Source organism: Podarcis erhardii, assembly GCF_964252035.2.
Source record: "Podarcis erhardii genome assembly, chromosome: 9".
Classification (NCBI taxonomy): domain Eukaryota; kingdom Metazoa; phylum Chordata; class Lepidosauria; order Squamata; family Lacertidae; genus Podarcis; species Podarcis erhardii.
Window position 1 is genome coordinate 41,180,752 of NC_138512.1, and position 9,787 is coordinate 41,190,538.

The 9,787-nt window shown below is 40.8% G+C and overlaps 1 protein-coding gene across 1 annotated transcript in view; it reads right to left on the reverse strand.

The window, feature by feature from the left end:
• Positions 1 to 9,637, reverse strand: part of FHIP1A (FHF complex subunit HOOK interacting protein 1A) — a 74,876-nt gene extending 65,239 nt beyond the window's left edge. Inside the window, exon 1 of the mRNA XM_081875265.1 lies at positions 9,478 to 9,637. The gene's annotated coding sequence lies outside the window, so the exon portion shown is untranslated. The remainder of the gene's footprint in view (positions 1 to 9,477) is intronic.
• Between the last annotated feature and the right edge of the window lie 150 nt (positions 9,638 to 9,787).

Sequence of the window (9,787 nt, forward strand, 5' to 3'; positions counted from 1 at the left end):
AGTTGTATCAGATGGAGAACGGTAGGACTGTCTTACTCCAGACAGTAAGAGTTCCTTTGCAATTCCCCATTTTAAATGATAATGTATTAATGTCAATATTATGCCTCCTAAAACTGTGGAAATATAATATAACAAAACAAAACAAAACAACAACAACAACAACAACAACAACGCATTCTAAAGGACCAAGCATCTTAGCAGGGTCATAAGATTGCTCTACTGGGATAAAATTATACACACACACATTCTGGAGTAAATCCTACTGAAGTCAATAAAAACTGCTTCTACCTAGTAAAAGTAAAGGGACCCCTGACCATTAGGTCCAGTCATGGCCGACTCTGGGGTTGCGGTGCTCATCTCTGACTCATCTTGCTTTATTGGCCAAGGGAGCTGGCGTATAGCTTCCGAGTCATGCAGCCAGCATGACTAAGCCGCTTCTGGCGAACCAGAGCAGCACACGGAAATGCCGTTTACCTTCCCGCCAGAGCGGTACCTATTTATCTACTTGCACTGTGTGCTTTCAAACTGCTAGGTTGGCAGGAGCAGGGACCGAGCAACGGGAGCTCACCCCGTCGCGGGGATTCGAACCGCCAACCTTCTGATTGGCAAGTCCTAGGCTCTGTGGTTTAACCCACAGCGCCACTCGCGTCCTTACCTAAGGACCGGCTTCTACCTAAACATGCACAAAATCAGAATCCAAGCCCCCGCATCCCAAAAAAGAGAAGTCTCATGGTATTAGTGGCATTATTTATCATTCATTCCTCACATTATATTTAACTATTATTTGACCTTTATACTGCCCAACAGTTTTGAAAAAGCATAGCAGACTATTAATCTATATTTCTGTGGATTATTATTATTTTAATGGTTTGGAGTAAATCCTATTAATCTTGTTGGCAAAAATTCCCCAGAGTGATTTCCCGAAGGGCTTTGAAACGAGAAAGAACTTTGTACTGACTAAAGGCAAACTAGTTATAAAACCCAGCGTTTTGTTTCATGAGATCTTCACCCACCCCTGCAAATCTAATTTAAGGCAAGGAAACACTTGGGGGGGGGGGGAATGCCAACTGTCTTGTATTGAAGCACAATACCTCATGTGCTTTCTCCCATTTACAGATTGAAAGCAAATTAATATAATATAATATAATATAATATAATATAATATAATATAATATAATATAATATATACAATACAATACAATTAATATAATATAATATAATATAATATAATATAATATAATATAATATAATATAATATAATATTTATACCTAGTCCATCTGGCTGGGTTTCCCCAGCCACTCTGGGTGGCTTTCCCTCAAAATGGCTGCTTTTCTCTTATATTACACCCTTGGGGATGGTCAAAACTCAGCAATAAAGGGGATCTGCCTTACATGCAGAAGGTCCTGGGCACAATTCTCACATCTCCATGTAGGGTTAGGATAGACTGCCTGAAACCCTAGAAAGCTGTTGCTAGTCGGCGTATAGAACCCTGAAGTAGACTGTCAAACCAATAGCCTGACTCTGCATAAAGTAGCTTCCTATGTTCCACATTGATGTTAGGAACTCAGATATATAAACTAATCACCAAGCGGCACCTTAAACCTAGGTTATGGTCACTACAACAGAATGCCTAGGCATTAGGGTTTTTTGCAATAACATTTATTAATAATAATAATAATAATAATAATAATTTCATTTCTATACCATTTATAGAAGTAGTTTACAACACATTAAAACATCAAATAAAAAATTCAGAATATTGTAAAACAAATTCTGGAAAATTTTGCTTTCCCCATTTATTTACCTACTTAATTTATATAGCTGCCCCATAGCAGAAGTTCTCTAGGAACCCAGTGTGCTATAGTGGTGATGAGTATCAGACTAGGACCTGAGAGACCAGGGTTCATATCCCCATTCAAGTCATGAAGCTCATTAGATGACCTTGGGCCAAGCACAGCCTCTTAACTTACCTCACAAGGTCATGGTAGGGATTAACTATGGGGGGAGGGATGAACCATGCACTCATTGGGAAAAAGGTGGGATATAAATGCAATAAATTAGCTCTTCTGTTTACCTGCTTAAGAAAGCTGAAGGGAACAGTCACATGGAAATGTCAGTTGTCAAACCAGCATCCGAAAATCTCCATGTTGTTGCAACTAGACCAGCACAAGTTGCAAAATGCACCTGGTGAATTTTATTTTATTTTAGTAATTTTTATTGAGTTTCCCACTAAATCATATTCACATTTTATTACATAATTCTATAACTTAATATATTACTATGTAATTGCATCTACCTCCTTCCCTCCTTCTTCCACATAACTTTCCATATTCTTTGCATTTCTATAAGCACTTATTTACCCTTTGTCAAATTATAATATTTCACCTTATTATCGGTAAATCAGTTCCTTATATTTACATTACAAAACATTTCAATTCAAGCCTACAAACATTTTCAAATGTTTACAATTTTCTTTCATATAAAATATAAATTTGTTCCAGTCCTTTTGAAACAGTTCGTCACGCTGATTCCGGATCTTCCCCATCAACTTGGCCATCTCTACATACTCCATCATCTTGACCTGCCAATCTTCCAGGCGAATTTCTAACACTGAGCACAGCACATTATAATTGCTACAATAGGCAGAAAAACCATTAAGTGGTCCACCAAGACCCTCATCAACTTTCAAAAGGCCCAATGATGGGGAAAATTGGGAACCACTGTCCTTTGAGAGTGTTAATCAATGTGCAGATGAGGATAATCCAGTAGACACTGTGTACTTTGACTACAAGTCCCATCATCCCTGACCATTTCCATGCTGGCTGGGGCTGATGAGACTTGCAACATCAGAGGGACCAAAAGTTCCCCATCCCTGGGCCTGTATCAAATAAGAATGGCTCCTAGGTAACCAAGTAAGAAAAAACTAGTCTTAGCAACTTGAATAATAAAGCGGGAGAGCTGATGGGATGCTCTGCTGTTCAACATGCCTTCCATCAGCAGAGGGGTACTAGTTGGCTACAACCCCAAGATTCGAGAAGCAGTTTTAGAGGATGTTATTTGTATCCTGGCTTTGGTCAAATCTATTTTCACAACCTGCCAACCTAGAAGTTCGAAAGCACGAAGTGCAAGTAGATAAATAGGTACCGCTCCGGTGGAAAGGTAAACGGCGTTTCCGTGCGCTACTCTGGTTCGCAAGAAGCGGCTTAGTCATGCTGGCCAAATGACCCGGAAGCTGTACGCCGGCTCCCTCGGCCAACAAAGCGAGATGAGTGCCGCAACTCCAGTCGGTCACGACTGGACCTAATGGTCAGGGGTCCCTTTACCTTTACCTTTATTTTCACATCCCAACCATTTTGAAAGACAACTTTGTAGAGAAAATGCTATCCCTATGCAGCTGTTGCCACACAATTATAATACCACTAAGCAAACTTCAGATAATACTGCAGTGAGTATGAATGGTGGCAAACTGTGACAGTTACTCACTGCATTTGCCACAACAGAAAGGTAACATAATATAGCCTCATAACAAGCTGGAAATTTTCCTTTGAACCATTAATGATTTCTAACTAAAAGAAGACTCCATCAAGGAACAGGAGATACATTAAAGAGGTTTTCCATAAGCAGTTGGAAACATATTATTATTTAGGCTGTGATCGTGGTCGTCATTCAGTCGTCTTAGTCATGCTCAACTCTCCGTGACTCCATGAACCAGAGCATGCCTTGGAATTTCTTATCAAAGCTTCTTCTTTTGTCCATGGAGTGTTCATGGCAAAATACTGGAGTGGGTTGCCAGTTCCTTCTCCATTAGGCTGTGATACAAAGCAGCAAAGTCCATTTAACTCAGTGGTGCTTACTTTCAATACACTGTTCTTAGGATCAAGGAATTAAGCTTGAAATTTCTGTAGCTTTCTTTACATTCCTGATAACATGTCACGGCAGGCAGTTTGGGAGAACAGTCAAAAGTTCAGTAGTTAAAGCAAAGGGAAAGGAGAACTGCCAAAAACACACACCCAGAATTACATTGTATGAAAACTGCTTTTCCCTAAACTGGACAGTAACTTTGGTCTTTTCAACTTACTCAACTTTACTGTGACCCGTACTGAATCACACCAGACAGGTTAAGATTTAACAAGCGAAGTTGCTCACAATGATAAATCTGGAATGCTGCCCGTCTGCAAGGCCATGTTCAGTTGCTGAGTAATACACATTTATTTCCTTTATATTTCACCATGTAAAGGTTTTGCAAAAGATGGTGTGTGTTGCCATTACAAGTAAGTTTGTCCAAGGCCTCTGCACTCAGGGCTTTTCAAATGCAGGTTACACACCCCATAGACAACAGACAGCCATTTTCCTCACTGAGCCACAATTCCAGAGTAGTGTAACTCTGGGAACTGTAGTTCTGTAACATGAATATGGGTCTCTCCTAACAACTCTTACAAACTACACTCCCCAAGATTCTTTGGGGGTAGCCATGACAGCTATAGTTCTTATGGCAACATAAGAACAGGCCTTTTCTGTGGTGTTTCCCCATTTGTGGACTGCTCTCCCCAGGGAGGCTCGCCTGGTGCTTTAATTACATATTTTTAGGTGCCAGGTGAAAATGATCCTCTACAACCAGGTCTTTGGTGGATTAAACAATCTATGGCTTTGGAAATGTGTTTGTAGGTTGGTTTTGTTGTTGTTATGTTCTGCATCTTTTTTTTATTATAAATATTTATTAAGGTTTTTTTTTTTTATAAAAGAAATGCACAAATAATAAACAACATTAGTTATATCATAACAAAATCTCATAACTTCTTTGGACTTCCTCACGTCTCCTGCTCCCACTTACATCGTTGAAAATTTTTTTCAAGCAAATTATCATCTTGTTTACAATCTTATTTCCACTCATTTAAATATAATCTAACAATTCTCCAAAAGGTTTATGTTTTCCTTAATCTCACTTATCATCAAATTCCAGTCTAATTTAGTTGTGGTCAATTATTTTACAATCAAGCATCCTTCTTAACATTCAACCAAATTACAATATTTTTGTAAATAAATCTTAAATTTCTTCCAATCTTCTTCAGTCCTTTCTTCTCCCAGGTCTCGGATTCTGCCAGTCATCTCCGCCAATTGCATATAGTCCATCAGCTGCATCTGCCACTCTTCCAGTGTGGGTAGATCTTGAGTTTTCCAGTTCTTAGCGATGAGTATCCTTGCTGCCGTTGTTGCATACATAAAAAATGTTCGGTCCTTCTTTAACACCTTCTGGCCGACAATACCCAGGAGGAAGGCTTCTGGTTTCTTAGTGAAGGTATACTTAAATACCTTTTTCAACTCATTATATATCATTTCCCAGAAGGCCTTCACTTTAGGGCAAGTCCACCAGAGGTGAAAGAATGTTCCTTCATTTTCTTTACATTTCCAACATTTATTATCAGACAAATGGTATATTTTGGCAAGTTTAACTGGGGTCATGTACCATCTGTATATCATTTTCATTACATTTTCCTTCAGAGCATTACATGCGGTGAAGTTCAGCCCAGTGGTCCATAACCTTTCCCAGTCCTCAAACATAATGTTATGCCCAATGTCCTGTGCCCACTTTATCATAGCCGATTTAACCATTTCGTCTTGTGTGTTCCATTTTAACAGCAAGTTATACATTCTTGATAATACCTTAGTCTTTGGTTCTAACAATTCTGTTTCCAACTTCGATTTCTCCACCTGGAACCCTAACTTTTTATCATTTTTAAAGACTTCTTTAATCTGAGCGTAATGTAACCAGTCTCGCACTTTATCCTTGTTATGTTCTGCATATTGTGGGAGCTTTTTGCGGGGTGGGTTATGTTGCAATCTTCAGATGAAGGGCCATATACAACTTTAATAAATAATTATAATAATTATAATAATAGTGTTTGAAATATATAGTACAGAAAGAGCCTGACAGTGATCATTAAAGTAACACAAAGGTCCCCAAAAGGAGTGTGGAATGGGTGGAATGTCAAGCTGGCTGCCTCCTGAACCAGTCATATGATTGCTTTGTCAGGTAGCCAGCTGCAGTAATGTACCCAACTGACATTTTTGGCATATTGCTCCTGCAAGGGAATTCAGATCACAACTGGAAGTTCCAAGAGGAAGCCTTAGGGATTTCTACATAGTAAATATTGAGGATTAGAGTGGAAGTCCACAGAAAGCACAGGCAAGACAATGGGTGATGAAAACGGTAAGGACAGTGGCTGGCACAGAGGAAATAACTCTGAAATATAACTACCTCTGCACAAGCATAGCAAAGTTTTTACTTTTCAAGATAGTCCTGTTATTGAAAAAAATAAGACACTTAAGACTGGAAGCCCCAGCCATATGAAGTACTGCAAAGAACCAGCAACACATAATCAAACTGCGCTTGCAAGAAAGACAGAATCTAAGAAGTTATAGTAGCATGAGAAAGCAAGGCAATCAGAACAGCACAGTAGGTATTTGTGCTTTCAACAACTTAGATTGACCTTGTTTGACACGGCACTAAACCATGACTTAGTGCTACATGAATGAGCTGTAGGAAACCTCAGGCTCATAGTCTCACCCATCCCTCAACAAGCATGCTTTAGACCGGCCTACATGTCAAATACTAGAAAGTCCTGAAACCTTGTCACAAGGTTTTCTTCATCAAGTAATGATCTCAGATTTACTGTGATAACAACACAAGAATGTCCTGGGAAATCATTAAATCTAGATAACGATAATGCATTCAAAGGCTCAGTTATCATTATTTGAAAGCCAGGTGGCAGAGTAAAGGCACAATTTTAAAAGCTGTGGCTATTCAATGCAACTGGTTCATGACCTTTAATATTCCTATTAATTAAATGCATGACCGCTTAGGAACAAGTTTACAAATACTAAGCTCTTGAAAATATATATAATTTTAGACAGAAAGTAGACAACAACATCTAAACACAATCACGTGTCAGTTAGTGGAGAACAACATCACTTATGGATGCCATTATTACTAGTTTCCTTAATCAATCAAGCATGCACCAAGACACTGGAAACAAATGATCAGTAAACAACTTCAAGTCAAACAACATTCTACCAGCCAAGAATTGTGATCTGCCAAGTGCTTCACAAATAGACAGCAAAAACAGGTGTTTTATCAAGACTCTGATAAACCACCCTACATGGCTGACTGCTTAGGTCACAGACTTCACACAGGCCAGCCAGTCTGTGTCAAATCAGACTACAGGTAACTCTTCCCACCCCCCAGTTTCACAAAATTAAAGAAAGCAGTTAAGCAAGCCTGTGTTCATCAATACATTTTTTAAAAGGCATACTGTGGTTTTAGAAGCTCATTTGCTGAAACAGCTTTTCTATGCCTTCTTCACCCCCACAGTTATGTGCCTAGAATAATAAAGTGACTTAGCTCACATGATTTCCAAAAAAAAACTTATTTAACTATTGTTCCCCTTATCTCTAATCTCCAGTCATACAATATACCCAAAGAAAGAAATTAACAATCAATTTTATCAAAATAAATCATAGTGTCATGTACATGTTTACTCATAAGCAAGGCCAACTCTGATAGCTATGAATCAGGTTACAGCCTAAACATGTAAGGACCCTTCACTCACTCACAAACTTTCTTTTCACCCAGCCAACTTATTTGATGGTAAAGATGCTTAAGCTTGTGCCTTAAGATGCATTAGGCATCGAACTGCTTAAAGTAAAACTTCAAGCTTATTTTAAATGTTGTAATGAAGAACTTCACTAAAATGTATCCATGTGATGACCTTATACGCGCCTAGAGGCCAGAATCAAGATTCAGAAAGCCAGCCAGAAATCAGTTTTTAGGTACCCATTCTGAGGGAAAGGGAGACAGGGCCACACAACCTGTTGAGCTATATGAGTGAATTTACATGTTTAACAGAATCCTTTTAAGTGTCTCCTACAGAACCCTAAAAAACATCAAAGTTTCATACTCAAACCTTAGAAAAATAATTTGGACTGTATACATGCAAACTTCACATCAGCCTTTACAAACTTAGTGTCCTGGGTTGGGAAAGTCTTCCATACCTGGACTCACTGCATCTCTCAACACTATTTGCAGCTCTCCTCTGTATCTGCTAGCAGAGGTTCATGCTGCATGCAACTGATGAAACAATATGCATGCATTTTTAAACAACTAACCTGTATATTCTTTGACAAACTACAGGTACTATAAATTATTCCTAGATCACATATTACTTTGCTGTAATTCATACTGGCTTCAAAGAAGGAAAACAATTGTGTAAATGGGATCATTCCTTGCTCATAAAATGTTTGGGAAATGTGCATCGGATGTCTAGATCCAGGAAAATCCAAAACAAAGATTGATATAAAAGTGCAAGACATGAGGAAAGAAATAAAAAATCACTCTAAGCATCATTTCTGAAAAGAGCCTTACTTTGATCAAAACAGCCATCTCTATGGTAAGCGGAAACTCTTTTCCCTCTTAGCCAAAAAGATAAAGGCGATTAAGCTGGAATTATTTCCCAGTGACCTATATAATTTTGTCAGCTTGCCAGTTACTATTAGTGCAGGCCATCTAGGGATGGAATGGCAATAACCACAACCTAACCCTTTTCTGGGGGCAATGGGAAAGGGTCGATCCAATCAATTTTAAAACAGAACAGTACTGTAATTATTAGCAGCGATGTGAAGTAAACAAAGTTTGCTGTAACGTGTTGCTACCTTCCTCTAGCTAAGAAAGTCGCTTCCCTGTTCGCCCCTCCCACAGCAGCAGCATCCATTCCCCAGCAGGGAGAGGATTAAGTTTGTTAACTCAAGAGAGAGACCGGTTTCGTCTGGGCAGAGTTTGACAGAGAGAGAAGACTTTTGAGTCATCTGCCGCTCGCGTTCTTACAAAACCCGAGGCAAGCAGCACCCAACCCTCCCTCCTGCATTTGCAAATTGCAATGCTTTGTGCGGGCGCCTCTTGCAACCAGGCACGCTGACAATTAACTGGGGGAGGGAGGGAGAGAAAACTCCCGGGTTCCAAACGTTTTCCGAGAAGCAACAAGTGTTTCAGAAATACTTTCAGGCGCGGGAGAAACCCGACAAAGGCGGGAAGACCTCACAAACCCTCTCCAGACTCTTTTCTTTTCTTCCTCCCTTTTCAAGCTTTGCAACAGGCGCGCCCCTCCTCCTCCTCCGCTGAAACCTGAACTGGCCCATCACCTCTGAGAGGCACAAGAAAACGCCGCACGCAAGCAAGCGCAGCACCCGGCTCCTTCCTAGGCCGCAGTGGTAATTCGAGGTCAAAACGGCGTCATTCCTGGGGGTCGCCACCCACTCCCCATGGGAGCAAAGCATCCAACAGCCCGGCGCGACCCCTCAGTCCGGGAGCGAAGAAACACGACAGTCCTCTGAAGAGGAAAATTCCTCTCGGGAGAAACACGTGGGTGGGTGAGCCGCTGCCACACCAGATTAACACTAAAGAATTAAAAGGAGCGAAGGAATACCTGGGCGGCCTCGAGCGCCTCCTCGGCGGTTGTTTTGCTCGGCGGTGGGGCTTTATCTAGAGTAGTGAGCCTCCCATGTCCGGAAAGCAGAAAGTTTTCTCCTCGGCGAGGCGCGAACCGCCCGCTTCCCCCCGACGCGCACACGCTCCCCGGAGCGGGTTCCCTGGGAGTTGGCTCAGCCGCGCGCAATCCTCTGGGCGCCGCTGCGCTGCTGCCTCTGGAGAGAGAGAGGCGGGGAGGCGCTGCTAACAACAACAACAGCTCCAGCAGCAGGTAAATCCCTCCCTTGCGCTGGAGCAGCCGGCTTTGA